The sequence below is a fragment of the Ammospiza caudacuta genome, chromosome 15 (genome assembly GCF_027887145.1).
Source record: "Ammospiza caudacuta isolate bAmmCau1 chromosome 15, bAmmCau1.pri, whole genome shotgun sequence".
Lineage (NCBI taxonomy): Eukaryota > Metazoa > Chordata > Aves > Passeriformes > Passerellidae > Ammospiza > Ammospiza caudacuta.
The window spans coordinates 16,857,723-16,884,721 of NC_080607.1; positions in this window are offsets into that span (position 1 = coordinate 16,857,723).

Here is a 26,999-nt window from a genome sequence, read left to right on the forward strand (position 1 = left end):
GTGCAGGAAATTGTATATAATTATAGCACATTACTGCCAGTCTGTGCCTGCCACTGTGTGTTACTCAGTCCCAGTTTATTTTGGGTTAGGAGGCAGGTTTCGTTTTATTGTAACTCTGCTTCCAAAACATCCAGGACCCCTAAATCCCTGCAGGCTGCAACTACAGCAGAATTTTGATCATGTTTTACTTTTAGGCCTCTCTCCTGGTGCTTTGCACTTTGAACAATCATCTTTAAGCAAGTGACTGCAATTCCCATGGATTTATCCTTAGGAAATGTACCAAGAATCCCCTGGCATCAGAATTAATCATAGTGAATACAGAAAAATACATTTAAACCCAGCTCCAGCAGGGAACCTGCTTTGGGATAAACTATGAATTCTAGTTTACCCAACATCCTGCTTTGCAATCCCTGCTGCACCCCTAAAAATGAAGCAGGCTATAAAAGTAACAATGACTTTTAATGTCCAAGGCAAGAGAAAAGCAAAAAAAAAAAAAAAAAAAAAAGAAACAGAAAAAAAAGAAAAACCCAACCCAAAACCTACATGGAAAGATTCAATCAGAATAGCATTTTATAATCAGCAAAGGAGGTTTTAGGACCATGTCATATGTAAAGAAATGTGAAAGTTCACAGAGTTGTGAAAACTTGAGATTGAACACTTCCAACTGCAGGGGGATTGCAGTCATGATCTGAGCCTGTTCTGTAATGCAATAATAATGCACACAAACACAAAGCAGTTCTGCAATTTCAAATGAACACAAGATTTTAAAAGTAGTCTTTATTCCCTTGAAAAGATAAAGCAATTCTTTGCTCAGTATAGCAACAGCAAAATGTCTCAGGTATGAGATGTTAAAAAAAATACAGTGAGAAAATGGATCTTTTATCTAAGTGGAAGGAGGGAGTGCGGCTACATTGACCTAAATAATGGAAAGGTTTGGAACTATGAGGCAATGGATAAAAACTGATTCAGGTAAATTCCTCACATGTTCAAAGTCTGAGAGTGCAAAACCTGTAATTTGAAGAATGTATTTAAAAGGCCTGGAATGGGTGATTAAGAGGGGCTGTTTGAAGTCTGGAAGTGCCACTTTCTGACAGCAGTAGGCCTGGAATTCACATGGCCCAGGGAAAATAAGGATTGTTATAGCACACAGGCATAAACTGGTACAAACAGGTGAATAGTTGTCATGAAGTCTTGAAATTAGAATGAAGTGATTAAAAGTGTTTGACCACAAGACAGTAAGATGTGCTTTTCAGTGGGAACAGTGAGGGTTAAAAGTCTCACTTGTTGAGCTGGAAAAGGGATTTTCTGATCCAGGTGTCTGCTGTGGGTCTGTGCTGTTGAATATCTTCGCCAGCAGTCTGGAGGCTGGGCATGGCACACACTGGGAGTGGGGCAGCACCCAGAGGGCAGGGAAATCTGCACCCTTCAGGTTTGTCCAAACTCAGCTGAAGAGAGCCCTGAGCTGGCCTGGAGCCTGGCTGGAGCAAAGGGCCTGCAGAGAGCACCTCCTGGATCTTCTGGCGTTTTGTGACTTTGTGGTTCTCCCTTTGGCTGCAGGTGCTGTTTGTCTGAGCCTCCATCCCTGTGCCCATGTGCTGCTGGGGGCAGAGGGTGGCTGGGTAGTGTAGGTACCTGGCTAGTGTGGGTACCACTGCTGGGGAGGATGGGCTAAATTTGCATCATCTCTCATTGGAACAGAGACTTCTTGTTCTGGACCAACATTTTTAAAAAGCTCAGTGTTTCCCTTTCCTTTGAAAAACCATTTCTCTCCCTTCCACAGCTCGGGGGTCAAATCTTTCCTTTCTGTAACTCCACCAAGGCTAATTTGGCCAGTGTTTTTCCCTATTTCTCAGCCAAAGACCCAATTAAAAGAGGTCCTGACAAATCACTGCAAAGGGAGTTATTTCCTCTCCAAATGCTCTCCATGGGCTAAATCTTTTATGTGAGCTGCAGTCTTTTGACAGCCCATGGGAAGCTGGTGGCAAACACATCTGATGTCTCTTCTCAGTCAGAAGACCTTATTTCAGCAGGAAATATCTGGACCTACTTCTCCTTGCTACAGCTCCCAGATATCCCCTTGTGGGTACCTCAGCAGCCATTACATGGAGCCAGTCCTGAAAGCAGACAGTTTTTCCTTTTTTATAATGGGAGAGTTCATTTCTGCTGAGAATACAGTTTTTACCAGACTGCCTGCAGGACAATACAATAAAAGATTTATTCTTAATAGCATTTCACTGAAGTTTCACCACAGGAGACAGGGTTTTTTGTTGTGCCTTTTTTTATTATTATTTTCCCCTTCAGTTGCTATGAAAGTCTCTGCTCTTAACTTTTTTTTTTTCCAGAGCATAATCCCTAGATGTCCTCTGCCACCTCTCAACTGAATTTTTCTCTTTTCTTCAATCTTTTCTCATCTCTGACACATTTCTCTCCCTTTTTGTTTTGCTTCTCTTCTTCTATTATGTAGTCAGTAGAAATTAGAAAAGATACTGTGCTCAGGTTGTGAGCACAGTAACTCTGAAGTTGGACAAGGCACCAGTAGCAAAACTAATGTGAAATAGTAACTAAGCTTTGCTCAGCTGCACCTTCATGTTTGATTTCTCCCCAAGTCTCTGTTAGGCACATTCTGCTCCTTCCCAAGCTGTGACTCCACTCTTCTGTCCTCCCTCCAGGGCTCAGCTGAGCCCCCAGAGCTCACCCATCTCCCTGCTCCAGGATCTGGCCAGGAAAGGGGCAGCTCTCTGATCTCCCAGAGCTTGTCCCAGCCCCCTGCAGAGGGCAGATAGGGGTGGGATTCTCTCTGAAATGCCCTCTGTTCCCCACGAGCTCAGCCAGCTGATGGAGGCACTGACTGACAGTCCTGAAGCAGTGAGATCACTGACAATTGCCTGGAGAAGGGTCCAGAGTCCTTCTGGAGTCATCTGGAGCTCCGGTGATGTCCAGTTCGTGCCTTCTGACTTGGCTGGAGGGAGACTTGAGGTGATTTTCCATCTCATGCCAGTCAAACCTTGTCTGCCTCTTGTTTCCTGCTAATAAATAAGCAGAATGGTGCCTTCTTTCTTCCTAGAGTGCTGCAGAACTCAGGGTTGTAAAGAGCTTCTTGAGCAGCATGTCTCATAATTAATTGTTATCCTAAGCTTCCTCAGGTGCCTGACTGCTGAATATCTAAGAATTTATGGGCATTTGGTAATGTCTGAAAATGAAAAGTCTCTTTAATATGCTTATGATAAGTATTTGCACTATTTTAGAAAGCTATTTTCATTCCACTCAGACACTTGTTAAATAACTTTTTAGAACTTCAACATTTACTGCTCATTTTATATGTGCAATAAATCAATCAGATTTAACAAAGGAAAGAACCTGATTTGCCCACAGCCCTGTCTGAGCACAGAGGTGCCATTTTGCAATCTAATGAAGCTTTCAGTTAAAGAAATGAAAGGTGGGGGGGAGACTTTGATGCTTAATAAAAATGATTCAGCATCCTCATAACTTTGACAAGTAGTGTGACTTACAAACCTTCCAGTGGAGCAATGTAACAACAGAGTAGGAACTTGCAAGTCTAGACTACAGAAGATACCAACACTAATGTATCCTCCCCAAATCCAAAAGGGCTTTGGGAAAGGGAAGGGCCCCAAGCAAAGCAATTATTATAAACAGGATATAGTGCTATGAAGAAAATCCATGCTGTGGGTTTGGACTCATGGCAAGAGAAGATATCTACATGCACTCAGGTTTCAGTATTCACCCTTGTTTAAATTACTAAGGAGATACTCAGATTGCAGACTTTTAAAGAAAGGGGCTACCATCCTGTGTTTGTATGTGCCTGGCACAAAAATGGGATACTCCAGCATGGAATGGGTTGATAATGACACATTCTGTACTGAATAACCCACTGTGAGGGTGGGCAGCCCTGGCACAGGGTGCCAGAGAAGCTGAGGCTGCCCCTGGATCCCTGGAAATATCCAAGGCCAGGCTGGATGGGGCTTGGAGCAGCCTGGGACAGTGGAAGGTGTCCCTGCCCAGGGCAGGGAGTGGAAAAAGATGATTTTAAAGGTCCCTTCCAACCCAGGCCACTCTAGGATTCTGTGATCTTCAGGAATACTCAGCACTCCCTGTGGCTCTAATGTGGTCACAATCTTTTCTTACCCATTGCTCAAGTCCCTACTGTTTCTAAAACATTGCATTGTTTTTCCTTACATTTTCCTTGACTTCATAGTTAATCAGTAGAGAGTTTAAACAGGGATTTATATATACAAAAAAAGAAGGATTCCTTAACACCTCTATAAATCATCCATCCTTCACAGTCTGGGGCTATTACCAGATGGGTATCTGTCGAGGCCTGTCTGAAGAGACTCTCTGTGACTTTGATGTATTTTTCCTACGCTGCTAACAAATGGGTCACAGCCCAGTTATGTGATTATACAACATGTTTACAGCTCCTGCCATACTGAAGATGCACAGAATATTGCTTGGCAGGAGGCAAGACATGCATCTTGTATCATAGAAGAAGTTCTGCCTCTCTCCCTTCCATCCCTTTATATACACAAGGAACCTCTCAGGGACAAAACTTCCTTGCTGTCATATTTGGGAATGGTGGGGCTGAGTCTCACTGACACAAAGTCTCACAATCTTTAATAGGCTTTCAAGCTCAGCAACAAAAAAGCATTAAAACTGTACTGCATGAAGGCTTCTGTGTTATGAAGTATCATCATCCAAGCACTTTAAGTAGTATTCTATAACATAGTCTACCATAAGTTCAATTTTTACTCAATCACTTGAAATGCACTTAGGAAAACTGCTCTTTTGCTGTTTTCACAACAGCTCTGGAAGTCAGCCTCTGGTTTAATGATAACTACTTTAATCACAGTTTGGCTTGTTTCATTTTGACAGCATTGATGTAACAAACTATTTATTTTCTGTATGTTAAATATACTATCACTGCAGCTACCAGATTTTTTTTCCTGGTGCACTAAATGCAGATGACAAGGTTTGCATCTCATTAAGGTAATTTGTGTGTGCATAATTTTCAGTAAACACAGTGCATGAAATCACAGATCTTCTCTACCAGAAGTGTCATCTGAAACTATTTGTGCTTGGTTTAGTAACGGAAGTGATTTTTCAAGTCCCCCTATATATAGCAAACCATGTGCTTTCTCCAACAGGGGAGCTGGGCTGCAAAGCAAACGCAGCATCCTCGAGCAGGAGTTGCATTTAAAAATATTGTTACACCATTAGGCTGAGCAAGCTCCTCTGACCTGCCCTGAATGGCCAGGTTCAGATTGTGCAGCATGTGCAGAGGGAAGGATGTTTGTTCCTTCAGAGAGCCAGGGCACGGGGGAATTCTGCCACTAATTTGTTCTGATCCTGCTGCCTCATTAGGGCAGTCTGTGAGAGATGGGAAATGTGTCCTATGGCAGTGAACTTTCTGCATGGAGCTGTTAACACAGTAAATAGCTCAGGAGGAGGGAGGGAGACAGCTGGAGCACATTGTGTTTCATAAAGACTATACCGGGACCTTGAGTCTTCATTTAACCCATCACTGAGGTGACAAATATCCACTGCTCTGCTGCTGGGTGATGCTGCTGCTGCTTGCCTGTTAATTTATCTGTTTTCAGGCTGTCTAGACATTGTTTGGGTCAAAAAGTGCTGTCTCTCCCCTGCCGTGGGATTTGCCTGCTCAGCTCTTGCTGCAGGCTGCTGTGCCAAACGGGCTTTCCAGAAGAATGCTCCCTCTGTCTGGATGGCTTATTAGCAGGACTCCAAATGGATGGAGAGGGTTTCAATCAGGCTAAGGCTTCCTACAGATAAAGTTTATTTTAACTTCTTCTCTCTAAAAATACACTGGCGGGGATAAATAATTCAAATACTTTGGGTTTTTTCCCCCCTTGTGATTAAAAATCTGCCTAAAAGTGTCCTTGAAATGTTCTGTGAAGAGGTTCAGGCAGGTTTTGGATGGTGCAACCCCAGACTAAACTAAATGCCAATGTGGGGCCCACGCTGAGCCTTTGCTGGGGTGGTTCTGACACAATGCTTATCAGAACCCCTCACTTTGCTCCCAAATAAGTATTAAAAATACTTTCAAATCATACTTCAAGTAAAGTAAAGCTACTGCTGAGTACCTCAGTGTCCATGTATTTCTTGGAAACACTTTTAGAGATGTTGTCTTTTGGGAACTCAACTGCAAGGATGTTTTTATATGAAAAAAAATCTTCCAGTTCTCTTACCCAAACTGTACCCATGAGGTTCTCAGTCTGATTCAGCAGGAGACAACCAGAGGTTTCATAAAGGCAAGAATCCTCTTCACCATAAAATAGTGTCGTATTGCATTCCATATTCAATATCAGCATGGACTTCCTAATATCAGAATATTGTCCTATCTAGGACTTGATGAAAAATCTCTTTTTTTGGCACAGAAAACTGGGGTTTGGATTAATTGAAATATTTTGGAGGGACTGCAAGGACTATGAGAATCTTTTTTTGATCTTTGAAGAAGTTTCCCCAACCAAGGCACACCACGCATGTGAACTGTGTGGTGGGAGCTTTAGGTCCCATGTTTCCTGTTCCCATTCCATTGCATCAGTCAGCCTGACTTTATCTTCCAAGAATTATGGTTTCCTCACACCACGTGGAACTCACCACTGGTTATTGCTCCAACACAGAGCACAGGAAAGGTCACCCAGCTAGGGGATCTGCAGGGAAAGGTGGGATAGGATCTGTGTTAAGGTCCATTATTTATGTGTGTATGCTGCTGTGTGTTCAGCAGTAATACTTTGAATTTTTCTTCTCTTTTTGTGCCATAAGTTCACATTCATGCATAAATGCTTCTGATAGATGAAAAAAATTTGAGAAAAAGAAATCTACCCTCACTGGAAAAAATCCTTCTACCCTCTTTCCTGGTTTGCAGGTGAGCACATGGGCTATGCCTGCTTTCTTTATGCCTGGAGATCCCTTCTGAGCTGGCAAAATTCTGCCAGAGATCCCTAATTCTGCCATAGGTCCCATAGAGGGAGAGGGATGTTGGTGCTGAAGAGGAACCCCGCAGGATTTTCAGCTGGAATTTACAACAAAATGTCATGGAAATACAAGTTTTGTTAAAGCTGACTACTACAAAGCTGAAATTTTAGGCTAAGTTAGATGCGAAAGAGTTTCTTTCTTTTTTCCATGAGTAATTCTGTATTTTTTCATAAAATTTGCATAGTTTTTCTATAATTGCTGCAATCATTGTGGTGATTTTAATGGAAGCACCTTCCAAAATACAAACTAAATAGAGAGGTACTTTCTCTGATTTACCTGTTGATCTACAACTAAAGGATTTTCCCACTATCCTATTTACCCTAAATGAGTGGGCTCAAGAAAGAAAGCTGCCCTAATCTTCCAGATGATGGTATGAGATTATTATTCCCAGGATTTCAAAGCTTCCCATGCCACATCTGAACTGTGGGCTCTGTAACTGAGTGGTGTCTCCCAATGAGGCAGGGAATGAGGTTTAAGGAGAGGAAATTGTGGGGTGGAGGGATGCTCAGAAAAATTAAGGGTGCCAGTATCTTTTCAACCCACCTACATCTCTGACCTTCTGCCATATCATTTACCTGGCTCTTGCTTGAGGCATCTTCCAGAATCCTGTTCCTGACTGCATTAAAAATCTCATCCTTCTCTTCCCCTTCACTCCCCAGGCCAAGATGTGCCTCTGGCATTGTCTGAGCCTGCAGAGCACTCCCAGCTCAGCATTACGGGGGAGCCACCTGGGCAGCACTGCTGGCTTGGTTTCATGTCAGAGATCTCTTGCTGTGCTCAGGGCTGATCTACTGCAGTCATGATTTTAATGACCTTCCTCTCTCTAAATCAGATGCTAAGGGCAAAGGAGTGCATTTCACTTCTCCCATTTGTAATTAGCCAGCAGCAAAGCAAAGTCAGGCAGTGACTGGGATGCTCAGCCCTGCTCAATTTGGGGGCATCCAGCGGAACACTGGCCCCTGAGCTCACCTCCAGCTCTGCCAGGGATCTGTGGTGGGTTTGGGACAGCCTCCCTCTGCGTGGGGAAGGCAGCCAGAAGTCAGGCAGCAGAGGAGGGGATGGAAGAAGTGGGTTCAGTCCCTTGGCCTGCCAGGGACTTCCCGCCTGAGCGTCCTCCAGACGCTTTATCCTCCCGTGTTTCAGTTCTCTGTCTCTAAGCCAGGGCAAACAGTGATTTCATACTTCTCTGTGGTGCCATGAGGAACTGTAATATCCCCTAAATTCCGTGGGAGAGATGAATGGGTTGGTTTGTACACAGACCCAGCAGCTGTGAGAGCAGATCCTGCTTTCAGTGCCTGCAGGATCAGGGACCAGCAACGTGTTTGTGATCGTGGGGGGCTCTGGAGATGGGATGTGTTTGGGATGTGTTTGGGATGTGTTTGGGGCTGTGTTTGGGATGTGTTTGGGGCTGGGTTTGGGGCTGTGTTTGGGGCTGTGTTTGGGATGTGTTTGGGATGTGTTTGGGGCTGTGTTTGGGGCTGGGTTGGGGGCTGGGTTTTGGGCTGTGTTTGGGGCTGTGTTTGGGATGTGTTTGGGGCTGGGTTTGGGGCTGTGTTTGGGGCTGTGTTTGGGATGTGTTTGGGGATGTGTTTGGGGATGTGTTTAGGGCTGTGTTTGGAGCTGGGTTTAGGGCTGTGTTTGGGGCTGGGTTTGGGGATGTGTTTGGGGCTGGGTTTGGGGATGTGTTTGGGGCCTGTAGCTGCTGCTGGCTCACACATTACAGAGCACAAGGCTGTGCTTCTCAAGCATATCAATAAGTGATTCCTGTTACCCTGCTGTGATTCCTTGGGCCGTCCAGGAGTGTGAGCAGACATTCCTTGGTTCAGCCCCACAAGGTGGACATCACTTGGATGGCAGTGTTGATAGTGGACAGCATTAGATGTGGACTCATCGCTTCTTGTTTTAGGGGCATTTAAACTAGTACAGGATATTGCAGACCATTCTGTGGGGCAGTTTTCAGTTTGATAGGTACATTACATTCCTTTTAAAAAAATAAAATATCTATTGATGGCACCCAATAAGTTATTTTCCCTTACCTCAAGGCTCAGAGGCACTCAGTTTGAGAGCTGCTGATCTCAGCTCAGCAGGTGATTTTGTTTGATTCATCCTGTGCTGTTTTGTCTGCTCAGGTTCCTGACAGCTGCTGTCTAGCACACAGACAGCTTCCTCCTGTACCTGTGGGAGGGACACTGCATGCCAAACTGCCCTCCTGGAGGCAGCACCTTCCATCTCTGCTGGGCTCATTTGGAGCTGGCAGCCCTCACATGAAGAGAGCCAGCCCTCTTGTTCCTCAGCATCTCAAAGCAGTGATAGTGCCCTCCACCCCTCTTGTTCCTCAGCATCACAAACCAGGCATAGTTTGTGATGCTGAGGAACATTTTTTCTGGGAGGAAACTGAGGAAAGTTTGCCCTCTTCCCTTCTGGTAGTCTACTGGTCTTTCACAGATTGCAGCAGGCCTCCCTTTTACAAGTTTTACTTCCCTTTTCACTTTTTGTGATGAAGTATCCTCATTATGCCCAGACTCAAAGTGAAAGACAAATGAGGGAGATTTTGCAATTTTGTATTTTCCTAGATGTATTTCTGCTGCAGTCCCTGCTGCAGCCTCACACAAACACTCCTTTGGCTTGTGACCCTCTGATGGCCAAACACCAAACTGGAGCTCAACCTTGCTGTTGCTCTTTGCTGCTGATATTTTTGTTCCTTTGTTTATTCCATCTGAAGTCAGTTTATAGTTCAGCCCACTTCTGTTCCTGTTGGAGTTTTTGCTCCATAAACTGTATGCCTCCCTGGCTGAAAAGTCAACAGTTACTGCACTTTCATTTCCTCCTCTGAGAGTGAATCATAACCAAGCAAGGGCTGCAGGAGCAAAAACAAAAGGAGAGAGAAGTGAGGCTGTGGATCAGCTTCTCCAGGCAGTGTGAGTTCCTCAGGGTGCCCTTCACTAACGCAGCCCATGAGCTGAACCTGAAATACTTTCCTTCTCAGTGGCTGAAATAAAATGACCCTTGAAGGTTTGCTGGGTGATTCCAGGCAGATGAATTCGAGGTTTCCAAGCAGAGCAGCCTCCAGCACTGCCCTGGCTGCTGCTGGAATGTACCTTTGGTCCTCACCTCCAGCACCTGCAGATGGGCTCCAGGACTTTGCAGGCCTTTCCTGGCCTTTTCCCATGTCTTCAGAGGCCTTTCCAAGCCTTTCTCCATGTCCTCCAAGCATTCAGAGAGATCCAAACATGCAGCAGAACCCGAGCCCCTGGCTGAGACTTTGATGTTTGTGGGTTTCTGAATCTCCCCATACAGAATCAGCTTCTGCACTGAATGGATGTGTATGGCCTTAGCAGCAGCTTTCCTAAAAAGGATCTTTCAAAGGCAAAACTGCCAAATCAAGGAGGTTGTGTGATTTTTTAATTTCCTCTTAATATCACTTGTAGCTGTTCACTGGTTGTTTTGATAAAGTAGTTCCCCATGCCACCAGAATAGGGCTGGATTATATGGAATATGATGAGAGCAAGACAGAATGCATGTTCAAACATACGTATATATGAATGTGTTTAAAGATTAATATTTGAATAGAAAATATGACTATAAGAAAAATAATCTCCATCTTCTTGAGAAAAAAGGAGTATTTTCTAATCAGCATCAGAGTTAGAAATAACTTAAAATTTATGAAAAATGTCACTAAGTGCTCCATCCAAGTGCAGCAGGCATTGCTTGAGTGTTTTCACTCACAGTGTAACTGCACTGCAACCCAATTTGAGGTGAATGTCAGCCCAGAAATAATTTATACTGAGGGACTTTCAGTCTCACACTTTGGATTTTTGGGAGATGCCACCTTACTTGAACCTGCAGTTTCTCTGAGTTTTAGTCATGGCACACAGACTCACTAAACAGAGGCATCAGAATATTGGCAGATGTTTGGAAAAAGATGTTCTGCAGTTTTGCTCATATTTGAAGCGTTTTTTGTCCTCTGTGGCTTGGTCCAATGCCCATCAGTGTTCATGGAAAACTCCAGTGGAGCTGGATGAGTTTTGCAGATCCGGTTCTGTAATGTGACGGGTTTCTTCCCCTCATGCCAGAAAGAATGGAAAGTGCTAAACAAACTGCAGGAGGTGGGTGACCCTGGTCTGTGCCATCCCCAGGTTCTGCCTTTGGAGGGACAAGATAGAAGGGAAAAGTCACCTCCCTGCAGTGAATTCTGACCTGAACCAGCTCCTGGGCTCCTGTAGACTTTTGTAAAACTGACATTTAACTCTATGAATCACACATGGAATTTGCATCTTATGTCACAGGCACACACTGAATAGTGGAAAGAATATGACTCAGTTATATTCTTTTTATGAATTGAACTCTAAGACAAGATGTTTTGCATTGTTTTGTTAAGAAGTCTCTGTTCTGCTCCCTTACATTTCCTCCAACACCCACCCACTCAGAGGCACATGCACTTCCCACCCCTTGCCCTACCCCACACTCCCACCACTCCTTTCTGTGACCCCTCTTCTGGAAGTTGTTTACTGCTGCCTGTTCCCTTCAGTGTCAAGTTACTGCTGTTATTACTGTATAGTTATTATTATTTTTGTGCCAGCCACTCATCTGGACAGGAAAGCTGTAAGAAACTTAATTACTTTGTGGCCAGACATGGAGCTCTATTTCTAAAAGTAGCTTTTCTTTTTTGGATCAAGTTAATTTCCTACAGTGTCTGGTTTTATGAGTTTGTGAAAGCTTTCAGGTTCTCAGGATCCCCATACTTTCTTCTCAAACACTCACACACAAATATAAAGAGTATATAATGATCTGGAACAATTAAATAGCTTTCACCTCCTGTCAGTCACCTACTTGGAGTCATTTGCAGTTTCACACACATACTCTACTTTCACTTCTGGGCTAAATAACTCTCTAAAATTATCTGTGTGATTGTTGTGTGCTGTAGTTCAGGACCCTTCCAGCTGAAATGTTCCATAGAAAATATCACTGTTATCCTTGAAATGTAATTTCTGGCGCTTGCCACCAACTATGTTAATTTTTGTATTTTTTAAGAGTAGTGCAGCAGAACTGGCAGAGATAGTGAGTAATTCCCTTGAAGCTATGTCCCCACTGATTTGATTTTTCCTTGACAGCTTATCCATCATGCTGTATGCTTATTTAGACAAATAAATAAGAGAGCTGTTATCTGCCAGCCTGGCCTGAGGGCTTTTAGCAACACCAGAAAGTCTGCCGGCTTTCCTTTCAACATTCAACACGACGATCAGGGAATCACATCATGGCAAACGTGGATCTGCATGCTTCAGTGGGAAAAGAAAAAGCTGCCCTAAAAATTGGGAATCCATGAGCAGTCCAGTGATGGTTTGCACAGTAACAAAAAGCAAAAACCCTCTGAGCAGGGATCAGGGAGGTGGCTGGAGAAAAACTTGTGTCTAATTCCGTGTGGTGAACAGGGCACTTCTGGGATTTATTGCAAGCACGGGGAGATACATCCTGATAGAACATCCTGCTCTAAAGAAAACAGATTTGGGTCAACTGAAACATTTTGTGAATTCATGTTCAGCTTAACAAGTTGTTTCATTCTTAAAATTTAAGCAAGTCAAAATGTTCCATTTCAACATTTTAACATGAAACAGTACACCTTTCAGAAATGTACCTGGGTTTAGTTGTTAAATGCTTACAAGTGAAATGACACTTTTTACTTGAGAGTAAGTGACAGATTTTACTCAGCCTAAATGATTCTCTTCATTTCATTAAAATGGAGGGGAGGGGGATTCAATTTTAAATCTACCATAAAATGTTTTTCTTCCACAATTTTTCAGTATAATTTTGCAAATTTAATGCGTTCACAGAAACAGCCATTCCTCCACCTGCTCTCCAAGGGAAATCTCTCTCTTTCAGTGAGAATAAACCAGCTTTTCTCCATTCCCAGCTGCTGGAATTGTGAGGGCTGGCAGGAACCTGCTCCTCTTCGTGCTGTTCAGTGCCCTGAGTGGCTCCCTGAGCATGGACAGGCTCGGAGCTTCTCACAGCCAGGGGAGAAGTTACAAGCAAAAATCTGTGCTGTCCTTAAACTGGGGCTGGATTTTTGGAAATGAGACAAACTCTCTGTTTGCAAAGTAAAATTTCAGAAAAGTCGACATAAAATTATAATTAGTATGAAAGTTTCATAAAGCTTTGGGTCTGGCTCTTTTGGTCCACACTGGGGCACAAATATGCTGTCCTGATTTTCTGCACACTCTACAATTTACCCTGAAGGTTTCCATAGGGTGGGACAAAGGGATATCTGTCAATGAGCAGGAAATCTAGGTCTGAGGCACAGCCCTGATATCCCTATGGAACTGCACAACTATAAAAAATTCCAAGTTGGAATACAGGAAGGAGCTGTGTCTGTGTCCGTATGGGTGTCTGGAGAAGACCTAAGCTCATCTTGCCATCAGCGTCAGAGACTCTGATAAATAGTAACTTTCCAAGCATGACTTAATTTCTCCCTAAGATGGGTTGGAAAGCTGGAAAAACCTGCCTTATAAAGAATGGTGTCATCAAAGTGGAGATCTCCCCAAGTTCAAAGACCTGAAGGAGTAACAATTTGTATCTCCCCTTAGCTTTTTTAATAAATTCATTTAATTAGGGAAAGTTTAAAGTGACAGCTTTTAAAAATCACTTTTCATTCTTTGCCTGCTCTCTCTTTCAGCACCACAGTCACACCCCAATTAAGTAACTGTACTGCTTACAATAAGGACTAATGGTCCTCCACTGGCCCCAGCCTCCATTAGCAGCTTCAGAATCCCACCAGAAACCCAATTAACACATTGATTTGCTTAAAAGAAAAATAGTTATCTTTGGCTGTCCATTCCACCAGCTGTGTGTTCCATCACCCAGTCTCCAGAAAATCCATTGATTTCCTTAAAGTAAACCCAGCAAATGTCCATTAATTCCCCTCCCTTAACTTCAGGGTCCCACTCAGATTCTTTTTTTGCTGGAGTTTGCTGGGATGTTTTATCCAGGAAAGCTTTAGGACTGACATGCTGTGTTCCTCTCCTGCTGGCCCACTGGTTCATCAAACTGATTTCAACTGACTGCTGGTGTGAGACTGAGGGGGAATGCTCAGTGAGGATGTTTAACTGCACGATGCCTTGGTGAGGCATCCAGAGAAACCGGGAAAAGAAAAGGGTCAGGAAAGCCTGGATGTTAAGGTTGTGTCCTCTACAATCACTCTCTGATAATTAGACTTGGTAATGAGGGACCCTCATTACGGGGAGCTATAGAAGGAAGCTGCCAATGTTATTCTTGGGGCTGCTGGAGGTCAGGAGGGAGCACAGGCACAATGCTGACTTGCCCCAGGGCCCAGCGGACCAGCGGCGGTTGCTGCGTGCCCGAGGGGACTCTGCGTAGGGACTCCTCCTGAGACAAAACAGCACAAGTTTGATGTCCAGGAGGTTTCCTGTTTCAAAGCACTCCTCATGCTGTGCAGTACACTGCAGATAGAGGTTATAAATAATTAGGAATGAGTGACCCAATTCGGATAACAGAGCTAACCTGCCTGTAAGCTCTTCGCAGCGCTCGCCGCCTGCCTGGGCTGATGTTAGAGACTTCTTCAGGAAGTCTCCAATAGTCACCAGTCATGCAGGTGGCTCTTGAGTAAATGCCACCAGGCATCTTTTGAGATTTCAGCACCACAGATGGAAAATACCAATTTCCACTGGCCACCTACGTACCTGTTTATCACAGGCAGGCTGCAGAGGCAGGATCCTGCTCTCCGATTGCTAGCACCAATACCCACAAGACTGCTGTAGTAAAACGTGCTATAAAAACCACTGTGAAATAATAACCAAGTGATAAAATTACAAGTAGGAACACATTAAAAAAAAGATCATATGCACTGCAGGAGCAATGATAAAAGCCTGCCTCTCAACCTGTCTAATCTCACACGCAAACCACACCCTTGGGTATTGCCAACCAGCTGAAAGCAGGGTAGGAGCAAAGTGAAAACACAGGAATGTGTGATGTGTAGCCCCATTCCAAAACCATATTGCAGCTTTTCTCTTTTACTGCTTATATGAGATTCCTTGGTAATCTCCCAAGGATGTGAGATGGGAGGATGTGCTCCTCCCTGGCTGGATGTGGGAAGCAGAAGTCAGTGGGATGCACAGAGACATCTCCAGGTGTTCCACCAAGCAGGCTCAGGGTGCTCTGGAGTTATTGCATTGTGCCAGGTTACTTGTGCAGGGCACTGGGCTGCTTCTCAGGAAGGGTTAGGCTGTACTTCTGCACATCCTTCAGGAGACATCTTCTGGGAAGGAGAGAGTACAAAAAGCATAGGAAGGGCTGACTAAACAGGTGCAACAAATAAATAAATTATCGATGGGCACAAAGACTCCTACAGTTTTCATTGTAAAGTACATTTTCCTGTTGCTTTTCTTTCTGCCTGCCCCATCAGAAATTAAGGTCTGTGTTAATTTTCAATAAGAGTTCATTCAGGCTTAGCATCTTGCTTTACATCTCCTGTGTCAGTGTAGCAAGTTAAGGCACAAACCACACAGCAGTGATGTCTTACTCTTGATGAAGTCAACAAAATGCTTGCTAATATCTTAGACAAAATCAAGATTTCACTGGCCTTTCACTCCAGTCTCCCTGAACACAAATATCTTTCCCTCCAAGGTGATTTGAATAATGTTCACATTCAGTTTTTATGGAGAGAGCACACTGAGGCAGGCCAAATCCAATGTGGTTGTTGAGTTCAAAACCAATACTTGCATCAGGGTTATTTTGGTGTTGTGGTAGGGCTTTTTCCCTTTCCCAGCATTTGCTGGATCTCAGATGCAAACATACACATAAAACCTGGCTGCTGTAATCTTTTCAATTAGAGAGATCATTCTACATACTCAGAGAGATTAACATGCTGCAACTTGAAAATCTGCAGCTTTTAGGTTCACTCTTGGATGCCAGCATACTACTAGAGATTTGGAGATAACGACAGGGCATTAGACAGTCTTTAAATCACAGCAATTATTTTTGATGAGAATAAAATGAAGATAAAGCTGAAAATAGCACTGCACTTTCAAAGGAGTGATTACAGGGCCTAAACCCTGGGCAGTGAGGTATATGGATTTTAGCAATATGCAAAGGGAATGCTGAGCAGAGGCTTGCATTTGTCATCCTGCATTGCCAAAACCCAGCACCCATGGCATGCCCATTTTGAAACTCACCATTTTAAGGATTAGTGGGAGGGATATGTTCCCAACCACACCAAACAAATGTGTTTTCTTGCTCAGTGGATGAAAGGGCAGCTTCTGCTTTCTGCATTCTCCTGCCCACCCTCACCTAAAGCCTCCTCACCACCAGAGTGTCAATCCAGCTGTGGCGGCCCAGCCCACCCCTGAGCTTCCCGGGGTACCTGGGTCTCTGGCTGCCTCCTTCTCACTCTTTCCCCCCTCTTTAGCACTAGAATAATGTTGCCAAGTGATTTGCATTTGCCGTAAGAAAATGGTTGGGTTAAACAATTCAAGTTTGAATTCTGTTCCAAAACACACGATCATTTGCAGAGCTTAAAGAGAATTACAAACACTAATTGAGTCTGACAGTGTGCCTGCGATGGCAGATAAAGAATATTAAAGCCATTTCACTGATAGGTAAACAAGGGTAGGTAAAAGGAATATAATTTCCCTGAGCTCACACAGGAAATCTGTCATGAGGGTGAGAGGAGCACTCAGCATTTCTGGTTCTCTGGTATCGTGTCCTGTGTAAGAGAAAAGCCCTCCACAAAATTGCAGTCTCTGGTTATTAATTTCTGTACTGTGAGGACCTGGGATCTTGTTTTCAAAATAACATCTGCTAAAATACACAGGCTAATAGATACATCTGCATTCACCAGGAATATTGTAGCTCCACATTTGGATTTCCACATGCAAATCTTGAATTAGTCTTCTAACAAGTTCATTATGTGAACGATGTCTAATTTGCACATGCTGTTTTGGCAACTGTCTGTGCAATTTTGAACATGCAGGACTGCGTGCCTGCCCTTTGGAAACCAAAGCTCTTTAGCAGCCCTTCATGTAAAATTCTCTATTTTTCTTTCATTGAATTAAGCTGACCTGAGAACTGGGATCTCTTTTATTTTATTATTATTATTATTTAAAAGAAACCAATAGAGAATATTACAAAAGACATCCTTAAAAATGATTCAAGAGCCTGATTGACTTTGAAACCACTTTAGTCTTCCAGTTTTTAAAGAGGTTTATTCTGATTAACTGACCTGAATGTTAACAAAACTGGAATTTTAATTTGTATTCAGACTGTAAGAATATCATCCACTCAGATGAGACAGTGTTGTTTAATTAGGTCTAGTAGTTAACTCAGAAGAAAGTAAATGTACTGCTAGAGGTTTGGAAGACTGCTACAGGCTCCTGGGATTTGTGGGAGTTTGGAGAAGCTTAAAAATAAGAAGTCAGTAATTTTAGGAATTAGAAATGAGTGCTTAGAAGGTATTGGAAAGGTTCTGCAAAGTCTGTAGTCAGCATCTTTTAACCTTGTGCTTCCCATTAGTGTAATGACCTTGGAAAGATTTGAAATTTTGCAGTCCAATCAAGTAAATCATATATATGTAAGATTCAATTTCTGTGATTCCAGAGAAACCCCTCAGATATTATGATAAATGTGCTCTCTACAGTATCTTCCACAGGACTCTCTGTGTTTCATTTATGATGCAAATGAGCTGTGAAAATTAGAAGTAATGTATATGCCACCACTAGCAGCCATTAATAGCAGTAGGATATTATCTTCACAATTATAGTTTGAATCTTTACAGTTTTCTTTATAGTTGATATAATAAATTATATGTATTTTTTTTTCAAATTGCTATTCCCACATAGTTTAATACATCATTGAGACTTTGCTTCTGGTTTGTTGTTGTTGTTTTCATTGTTGTTATTGTGGGGCATTTTGGTATTAATTGAAAGAAACATTGCAAATTACAGACTGACATATTTTTGATGAAATGACAAGGCAAGCACAAAGCCATACAGAGCTGATAAAATGAGATAGAAGAGGGAACTATTCTTTAAAGTTATAAATGTGAAAATTGATTCAAGAACACTAGCTGTTTTCAATTTTTTATTACAACATACTTTAAGGACACCCATGTTCTTACAAACTGGAGCTTATGTTCTGATATGCAAATATAATTAACACTTACATTGACACTCTATGTCCTGTGGAGTGGAATTTTTCTATTCTCAAATGTGAGCAATTTGTAAAGGACGATGGTGGCAGTGAAAGATCTCAACATCTGAAATTGGGGTGTCCTCCTGGAGGGGCTGCTGGCTGATTGGATCTGCCAACACCTAGAAGAGCAGGAATGGATTTTGGGATGGGCTGGCCAGCTCCAGGGGCTGCTGCAGGAAGGGTTTGTGTGTCACCCTGTGCAGGCAGAGCAGGAGCTCCAGCACAGCTCAGTCTTTGTGGCAACAGTGATTTCCAATGCCAGCACAAAATATCTGAGAGCTGGGAAGGTCTGGAAGGGAGAAGGCATTGCTGCTGCTGGGAGAGGTGACTGAGGCTCACAGAACTGAGGTGTCACTGCCATTGCATCCCAACATCCCTTGTGACAGTCCATGAGCACACTGTTAGACCACATTGCTCAGTGGGGCTTTTTAGGGGCATTTTTAGATTCCAACTTGTCTGATTGTACTGTAGCTTCACACTTACACCTGTGCTGAGACAGCAGTGAAATGATGCAGCTCTGCTTCCATCAAGGCAGCAAAACAAAACCTCCTTTTGCTCAGTAGAGCAAAGAAAGTCATCACAAATCGTTGTTCTCCAGTGGCAGCAGATTCTGACCAGCTTGGTACAGATGCAAACAGAGGATTCAGCTGGGAAGGAAGATTGAGATGGCAGGGACAGACTGCATCCCATGCATGCAGAACAATGGAATTACCTGGCAGCACTTCACCCAGCCACAGTGTGCAACGCACTGGAACAGTGCTCAGCTTCTTCATTCCTCATTTCCCTGGGTTGCTACGAAATCTCTCCCTTCTTTACCATGCAGTGACAACAATCTTATCAACATTTAAGAGATTTTGCACCATACTGAAGAACCAAATGAATAGGTAGCCCAAGGAAGGCACAACAGGAATTCACTGAAATTAAATACTGGTAAGAGTAAGAAGAAAAGATTGAAAAAAGATTGGTTTTGTGTGGGACAAAGATTAAGGGTGGGCATGATAACAGCCTAGTGCTGTGGAGAAGGTTGATTTAAAGAAGATGATGGTTAGTTATTTCCCTTCTCCTCTGGAGCTGGGACATGAGTTTAGGAAGAAATCAGCTTAATTTGCTGGAGAAAAAAATTTTCGATTGGATATTAGGAAAAGCTTCTGCTTATAAGGAGAGTTAGGTGGTGGAACAGACTCTCCAGGTTAGTTTTAGATCTCATTCTCTGAAAGGCTTCTAAGGATGTTACTCAGGCACAGAAGACAGTGGTACACGAGGGATAATCCCTGTGTAGAAGCAACTGAGACTGCACAGCACAAGGAGAGGATGAGCAAAGTTTGTTTCAGTTCATCCTTGTTCTCTTCTTGTCCAAAAAATGGAGGTATTTGGCCAAGGGAAGGTGTGTATTCAAACAAGCCACTAACCAGACCCAGTTTCATCAAAAGTTTCATTTTATTTCAGGCAGAAATGGGAGGCAATAGGAAAAGTTTCATTTCTGGAATTAATTATTTCCCTTTTAATTTTCTCCAGAGCAAATCACATATTTTTAAAAAGTCTGCATCAAAACATACATTTTTTGGGTTTACTGAAATAAATGTAGAAACCTGACCAAAAAATTATCCATAGTTTTCAGGGAATTTCAGGACTTTAAAGTTTTTGTTCTTGCTTGGAAAAGGAGCAAACCTCAGAAGTGCTAAGTCGTTTGTATCTTGGAACAACTCTGCTCTCCACAGCTCTTGTGTGATCTTTGGCCTCTGGCAATGGCAGGGCTCCTCGGGGTGCCCAGGGGAAGGAGGGGAAGCTGCTCAGCCCAGAGATTCCAGAGCTCTGGGGGCTGGACTGGGCTCCCTGCGCTGCTGCCTTGACCTCAGCATCGCCCGTTCCTGCATCCCCAGCCCTGAAGGGCTCCTGCAGCTCCTGCTTCCTCAGCCCTGCTCAGACACAGGCTTTAATCGCCCCTGTAGGTTTTGTGGGAATCTTTATTTCATTTAGGGGAGGATGAGGAAAAAGGATGAGGCTCTCAGAGGGTTGTGTGGCTGAATCATGGCTGAAGTTCAAGCAAACTGCTGGAGAGGTCCTGCAGCTGCAGCGAGTCCTGCAGCCGGAGCCCGACGTGCTCTGAGCTCACTGACACCGGGGTGCTCTGAGCAGATTCCTCCAGAGCAAGCCCAGACTGGTGAGGCTCATTTAAAACATCATCAGCCATCTCCTCATGCAGCAATCAGCTAAAGAAATAAGACTGGGCAGATGAAAACCCCAGGAAGGTAATAGAAGCTGGGGGAATGGAAGTTGGTGCCTGAAACAATTAAGAGTTCAGAGGTGAGTCAGAGAAAAAACAACTGCTTTTTATTAAAAATTCATTTCAATTTCATGGGCTGGCTGGAGAAGTGATTCCAGCACAGTCTGACTTCAGAGAAATGCCTCCCAGAATTCAGGATACAGAACAGCTGAACAGCACCAGGAAGACACAGGACAGAAGTGTTGTTAGAGCAAACTTCTCCCTGGCCGAGGAGCACTGAGGGATGGAATCAAAATGTCCTTGGTGCAGGGAAATTTACAGGCTCCTCTGCAAAAATTCCTCTCGCCAAACTCTCCAAAATCATATCAAGTCTAATATCTGCAGAACCAATGATGCACCAGGTTTGAGGCATTACATCACCAGCACCCGGCTCCATTGGCTGCTCCTGCCCTGAGGACAAGACATTCCTTCCTGCACCTTTCCAAAGCTGCTGCTTCTCAGGAATTAACTCTTCCAAGTGTGTCACCTTGGGACAAGTCTAAATTCCTGACTGATACATGCAGACACTGTTTAATATAAGAGGTGTTGTTTGCTTGAAGCTGCAGAGCAACAGCCGTGTCTCTTCAGTTCAGATTGTTTCTCAACCTTCACTGCAGAAAAATGAACTGTGTATTTTCTGCCCTTCAGGAAAAAAAAAATCAAATTGTCAGTGCTGCTATAAAAAGGAGAATACGCTGAATCAAGAATACTATGCAACAGCAGTAAATAAGGAATTTTTACAGGAAAAGAAGGGCTGCTGCTGCAGTGTGAAAAAATTCCTCTAAGTGGTTAATTAGATTAATCAGTGTCACTGCAAAAAAGATGCTGCAGATGCAGGTTAGTGCTGCCTGCCTTGAATTTGTATTGCTCTATTTCAGGTTGCATCCAAAAATAGCTGGTGGATCTAGACAGTGTTGCAGGAAAAAGAGTGGGGTACATCTGTGTGTGTATATATTTTGAGTATGTGTGTTCTTTCCCCTTTCCAAATTTCCAGTTTGCCTAGTAAGTGTGAGAAATCAGTTTCATAAGATTACTGCCCAAAAATCAGCTGATGAAACCCATTGCATTCTAAGTAATTTGGTTATATAACTTTTCCAAAAAGAAAAAAAAAAAATCCCCGCACACAGAAAGATGCAAGGAAGTTTCTGGAAGATCATTTCTTGCCTAACTTTTTTTTTTTTTTTTTTTTTTTTTTTTTTCCTGAAGAAATGTTGTTCCAGGGAGTGTCTGACTAGTTCTGCAGCTTGGCAAAAAAGCCAGACGTTACCTCATAGCTGCGGCCAGACAGCCCATTTCTATGCCAGGCAACCACTGCAGAAGCACAGAGCACAGGGCCCTGCTTGATTAGCACTTCTGCTGTTTGGAGAGTCCTGGAGTGTTTTGTTCAAGGTGGGCTGCTGAGAGGGGACTCGGTGTGCTTTTGTGCAAATGAGAGTGAGGCAGGGGGCGTGTGGGGTGTGGGCTGGGGGCACGGCGGGGAGGGAGGCACAGGGACACAATAGGGGGAGGCTGCATTAATATTCCGTGGTCATGTTATCTTTGGGAAGCAGGATCTGTTTGATTTGACCTGGTCAAAAAAAAAAAAAAAAAAACCAAAAAAACAAAATAACCCACCAAGTATCACATCCTAAAGGTCAGAGGAAAAGAAGGAGATGGGAAACAAAGAGCTGTAATGACAGAGCAGGTCAAACTGAATTAAATGTTTAATTGTCTCCCTCGTGTCTCATCAAATAGCTGTCTTTAAAGCAAGAGGGATCTTTTCTTCCAGCAAAACTATTACCAATTCATCACTGAGTTGGAAGGTGGCGAGTGTTTGTAAACATTACAGTCAATATAATTTTCTCATCCTCTCCCTCATTGTTGATTTACCTTGTTTAACTGGATCATTTACCTAGCAAAGCTGTGTCTATATCACATGTTCCACAAATGCTGGGGTCCCTGCACAGAATTCCTGCCCAGCAGGACCGTGCTGTGCTTTTCAGCAAACTGTACCCCTTGCACAAGAGAAGGGCAAAGATCAGGGCACAGACTGGGCAGGGATGCTCAGCCCTGCACCTCCTCCTGGCAGCGTCTTGGGGCGACTCCTTCCAGCAGCTGAGCTGTGGTTCAGTGCTCTGGAATGGAGACAGGCTGTGCAGTGAGCTGGGAAGGGAGATGCTGTGTCTGGGAACAGCCTGAGTTCACCTCCTCATGTCACACAAAGCTGTGGGGACACTGTAGGGCACTGGAGGCCCATGACCTCTCCTGCTGTATTGCCTCTGTTCTTGTCAATGACAGCAGAAACTTCTGTTTGGGACAGAAGAAATACATTTTAGTAATTCTACTTTATTGGGTGACAAGATAGCTGCTAATAAACTCACCCTTCTACCTGACAGTACTGTATAATTGTCAGAAAATTCAATATCAGAAAATGTGTGGGTTTGGATTATCTTTAGTAGTCAAGTTTCCAGATGACAAAAATTGTAGCTAAAGAGGTAAAATTAATTGGTTTTGGTCACATATAAAATCGGTATTAGGATCAAACCCTTAAGAGTTCTTAACTCCCAGCCTTGTATTTGACCCCTAATGCAAGATACGCGCCCGTGGGAGGCACAAATCAGTCCTTACCTAAGACAATTTCTACTGAAACTTCTACATTTCTTCCAAGCCTTTTTTTGGGCTTACAAGGAAAACAGATTCCCAGAACTTCAGGAATGTCAACTGGAAGTTGCAAGAGGAGAGACTAAAATGTTACACTAATGGACTTAGGGCAAAAGTGGGATCCATCTGACCCAGTTAAGACCAAGTCCAACTGCTCTAAGGCCCAAGGACATGTGTCAACACCAGGGATGGGGAAACCACAATGGGACTTTTCCCAAGATTTACAGGAAGAGATGTGCTCTGGATGTTCCCAGCTGCTCACAAGTGGGCCAAGAGCTGGCAATTCCAGTCCTGCCTCCAGCCACAGCACTGCAGAACAGCGCTCCAGCCAAGGGTGTCTCAGGGATCTCCTGCAGGGCCGTGCTCCTCCAGATCCTGCAGTATCACCTGGGCTTTGTGCTTCCTAGAAGCACCACAGGCCCAGTGGGGACATTTGGCTGCTTGGTTGGATGTGTGTGGTAGGACAGTGGTGGGTGTGGGTGCCTGCATCAGAAACAACCATTGCATTACCAGAGCTTTCCTGTGGTGCTGAATGCTGCTGATTCCCTGGATTACAGGGGGCCCCACAGGGCTCTTTGCAGATTCCAGTCACACGGCTGCAGAAGAGAAAAAGAAGGAAATTGCTTTTCTCTTCCTTTTTGGCAAATGAGAAGTTGGAGCAGGCAGCAGGGTGGATTGCTGGGTGCTGTGAACTGTGCTGGCTCTATCCCTCTGCATCTCTCCCAAGCTCTTCTCAAGATCATTTAAGTCCATTTAAATCCCATTTTACAGTCACCTTAGGACCAAATAATTTTGAGGCCAAATTTCCTTTCTAACATAGTTACGTTTAGTGTAGAGTAAATTTCCTCAAATTTTGGCTTGATGCTTAAAAACACCTTGGCACATGAGAGCAAACCCTAAGCCACTCCTGGCTCCTGTTTTTCCCCAGTGTGAGGGGATTTGCTGTTTCCCATGGTTTCACATATCAGTGATGACAAAAGAACATGGACATCCCAGCTTCCAGGGGTGTTCTGAGCTCCATTTGGGAAGCTCTGTGCCTCATTTGGCTGCCTCAGAAAACCTTGCTGAGGACGCCTCATATGGAGCTCCTGGCAGGCCAAACAGGAGGGCAGAGCACAGCTCAGGGGCAGTGCTGCAGTGTCCTTGCACAGGAGGAGGAGGAGGAGGCAGAAGTGTGCGCTAAGGAAATGCAGCTGGAGGAATTTCAGGCTTTGGAGGTCAAGGTGCAGAGTGAAAACCTCAAGGACAGTTTCAACCCCAAGCACTGGGTTCATCTTCCCAGCACAATGCAGATGGAAGGGTAGCCTATGCAATAGGAGTGGGGAAGTCAGTTAAATGTGTGCATGGGATACAGTGGAAGAAATGCATTAAAAAGTAGAAATTCCTGCCTCTAACCAGATCATCTTCCAGACAAATTGGAAGCAGTTGGTGAAGGGGAGACTTGCAGGGTGATGGAGAGAAATAAGAACCAGCCCTGCTTGCCCAGCTCAGAACAGCAAGGTGTCAGTCCCAGACAGGGTCAGGAAAAGATTTTATTTGTGCAGGGAATGGGAGGAGGAGGAGGACAATCACAGGATACCAGGAGCTGGGCTGTGCACGTGGGCATTGCCCATTGGGAAATAGGTATGGATGGAGCTGCAGTTTCCTTAGAAGATAACAGAGATATTAACATTAAAGAGTAGAGATTGTTTAGATTGTTTGGGGAGCAAGAGAAAAGAATGAGAGGAGAGAGAGCTATTTGTGAAGGAAAAGGATTTATTAGCCTTTGAAAGTGGGGATCTGAGAGAGACTGGAATGGGGCTGCTGTGTCATTATGGGCTGCAGTTGGAGATGTTTCAGAGAGTAAACTGGTAATAGAAATATTTTATAGGCCACCTGACCAGAAAGAACAACTGGACTGTGAAATGACTGTGCAAATAAAACAGGCATGTAAAAAGGAGAGAGTGGTAGAATTGAAGATTTTAACTATGAGGCATAGACTGGAATACATTAAGAGAAATAAGGCTGGAGGTATGTTTGCAGATCAGACACAGACCTGCTTTCTGATTCAGCCTGAGCATCAACTGCACAGCTTGGCTATTACAAAGGGACTGCATGAGGACAGACACAGTAGGGGAGAGCCCTGGGGAGGCAGCTTCCACAGGCTCCAAGGGAAAAAGATTTTAAAGGTGGATTGTGAAGGAAAGGATAAAGGGGGAAAAAAAAAGAAATAATGATTTTGGTCTGAGTGGCCTTAGAGCTTGAATTTCAAATATTTAGGTTTTATTTGTCTTACAGTTCCACAGAAGCAATCAGCAGTGTGGAATCACGACCCACCAATGAATTAAATCCAGGAATCACCCAGTTTTATCCCAGGTGAAGCTGCCTGTTGTTAGTCAGGGCTGGGAAACAGGGCCTGTAATGAACCCCTGGCCCCAGTGACACCAACAGTAAAAGTCAGGTTTGATTTAACGAGGCCATGGCTTCATGCCTGATGCTCATAATCTCCTTGGGCAGGAGGGTGAGTAGGGAAGGTGAGAGCAGCAAAGCTGGTTTGGAGGGCCAGGGAGGCTCCCCAGGGGAAGGGAGGTCTGGGGATTCATTGCCTACCATACACAGCTCCTAAAGGGTCATCAAAGGGTGAGACCCCTGCTGAAGGTAAGGATGAATCTTTCTGTATAAGTACAAGGTGGCCAAGGAATAGCTAAATTTTGAGTGGCTGTCATGAGTCATACACTGTTTTCTTGTAGCCCATATGTTTGACTTCACCTCATATATCCTCTCTGATTAAAAAAAACAAAGGTAAATAGGATGGCTTGAGGGATTTGCAGACGAGTCCAAAATAGCTGCACGTATGGCATGTATTAAGATACCAATTTTACTACAATTGTAGAGATACTGCCAAAAAGTAGCCTTCTTGTTTAATTCCTTTGTATTTAAAAAAAAAAAGTAGAAAAAAGTGTGTGTTTAAGGGGAGCAGAAGGAAGAGGTTGTAAAGAGTGAAAAGAAACCTCAAACCCAACAGGTGTCAATGATTCACAGCTCTCTTAGTCACCATTGCTGGCTGCATGAATCAATGGAAGACTCTGCCTATTAAATAAAGATTCAATCTTGGTATAAAATATTGCCTGATAACCAAGCAGCCTTATTTAGTGAATGCCTCATGAAAGACTCAGACTGAGGCCCCCAAAGAGAGACAGGGCAGTGCACAGTCATTTAGCAGGGAAAGCAAAAGCTGGATTTTAAGAGTCTTTATGTAGATGTTTTAAAAAATAAATCTGCTCTTGTTATAACTAATAATAATAAACTGGAACCCCATCTTGTGTGGGCAGGCAGTGCCCAGGCCCCCAGGGCAGCCCTGAAGCACAGCCTCTGTCAATCCAAACACAGCCACTGTGACACTGTGTGGGCTCATGTTTGTGCACAGCAAGGGATGGAGCTCTGCCCAGAGCCAGGGACTCTTCACTGGCACTGCTGCTGGGAAAAATGTTGGGTTAACTCTGAATGCCCCTTCCCTCCTGTCCTGTTGCCCCCCCAACTTTTCAATTTGGCAGCCAGCAACCCTCTCCTCCCCCAAATACCACAGCAGTGACTGAAAAAGCAGTGACTGTTCAAACAGATTTTCCTTCAGTTGGTAATATTTTTTTGGAGATGAGATGTGCATGTGTTCATTAAAACTGAATTTTATTTTTTTTTCAGAAAGAACAAACACGATCTGTGGTGATTGTCTCTGAGTTGCTAATCCATTTTTCCACCTCCTTTTCCTTTACCATTTGGTGCAGAGTTTTCATCCATTCTTGATGGAGACTACTCATCAAATGAGTCTTCCTGACAGGGTGTAATTTTTAATCCCTCTTTACTCCAAACAACATAAGGGCAGCAAACACTTTCAGTACTTTGGCCTCTG